We start from the raw sequence: 1870 nt of genomic DNA, 5'->3' as shown, positions 1-1870 counted from the left end.
GCCGAGACAACAAGGGCTAGAGCCAGCTGCTCTAATGGGGGATACCGAAGTTCCGCGCTCTGGAGTGCCTTGCTGACGTAGAAAATTGGTAATTCTGCCTTCTCTGGCTTCCGAATTAGTACCGAGCTGACGGCAGTTCCGGATACCGAAAGGTAGAGGTAGAGAATTTCCCCAGGCAGCGGTTTTGACAAAAGGGGGGCTTTGCTCATGTAGTTCTTCAGGGCTTGAAATGCGTTATCGCATTCGGCAGTCCATGTGATATCCCGTTTGCCCCCTTTCAAGGCTTTGAAGAACGGTACACATTTATCGGTAGCCTTCGATATGAAACGGGTCAGGGCGGCCACGCGTCCGGTAAGGCTCTGAATGTCCTTCGTCGTCTTCGGCCTCTCCATATCGATGATTGCCTTTATTTTCTCGGGATTCGCCTCAATCCCCCTCTGACTGATCATGAATCCGAGGAATTTCCCGGAAGATACACCGAAGGCGCATTTCTTCGGGTTCAGCCTCATCCTGTAGTCTTTTAGTATGCCGAACATGATCGATAAGTTCTGCAGGTGATCTTCGGCAGTTCTGCTTTTTACCAACATGTCGTCAACATAAACCTCCATGATGTTGCCGATGTAACCGGCGAAGATTTTGTTGACGAGCCTTTGATAAGTTGCCCCTGCGTTCTTCAGACCGAACGGCATGACATTATAACAGTACAACCCTTTGTCCGTTATGAATGCGGTATGTTCGCTGTCGGGAGGGTGCATGAATATCTGGTTATAGCCGGAGTAGGCATCCATAAAGCTCAGCAGTTCGTGGCCGGCAGTGGCATCCACGAGCTGGTCTATCCGTGGCAACGGAAAGCTATCCTTCGGGCAGGCCTTGTTGAGGTCGGTATAGTCTTGGCACATCCGCCACCCGCCCGTGGACTTTCTTACCATGACGGAGTTAGCAAGCCATACCGGATACGTTGCTTCCGGATGAAACCGATGGTTTGAAGTTTCTCGACTTCCGTGCGCATCGCTTCATACCGTTCGGCATCATATGATCGGCGCTTCTGCCTTACGGGCTTATAGGCGGAGGAGATGGTGAGTTTATGGCTAATCACGTCCGGGGCGATGCCGGGCATGTCCTCGTAAGACCATGCGAAAACTTCCGAATGGAGTCGCAAGAAGTCTATGAATTGCGCTCGGAGGTTCGCAGTGAGTCTAGTGCCGATTCTAACCTGTCGATCGGGCTGCTCATCGCTCAAGGTTATGGTCTCCAATTCTTCGGCAGGTTGTGTGTGAGGGGTGGGAGATTCATCTCTAGGGTCGTCAACCGGTCCAGTACCGTTCGGTAATCCTTGCACCGTCATGGTCTCGTTGGGGAGTATGAACGAGGTTGCCTTGAGCGCCGTAGCGTAGCAAGTCCGCGCGCTGAATTGATTTCCCCGGATTGCCCCCGTGCCGTTCGGGGTAGGGAATTTCATCAACAGCATGTGGGGCGAAAGATGCGCCTTGATCCTCGTCAGTGCCGTTCGGCCAACGATAACGTTGTATGCCGTCGGGCAGTCGACGATGAGGAACTGATCGTACGTTGTTGCTTTTCTCGGCGCCGTGCCAAATGTAATTGGCAGTCTGACACTACCGATTGGTTGGACCAAGTCTCCAGAGAAGCTTAACAGAGGTGTCAACTGCCGGTCGACTTGGTTGTCATTGATTCCCATCTCTCTGAAAGCTTCAGCAAAGATTACGCTCACGGAGCTCCCGGTATCGATCAGCACTCGCCCTACATCGTAATCGGCAATTTCAGCTCGGATGATCATTGGGTCGTCGTGGGGATAGAGGATTCCCTCTTCTTCCTCTTGGCAAAATGTGATCGGCTCCCAACGAACTTTTGG

The sequence above is a fragment of the Prunus dulcis genome, chromosome 4, assembly GCF_902201215.1.
Source record: "Prunus dulcis chromosome 4, ALMONDv2, whole genome shotgun sequence".
In the NCBI taxonomy this organism is placed as follows: domain Eukaryota; kingdom Viridiplantae; phylum Streptophyta; class Magnoliopsida; order Rosales; family Rosaceae; genus Prunus; species Prunus dulcis.
The sequence above is the reverse complement of the archived record's forward strand: the minus strand, read 5'-3'. Positions refer to the sequence as shown.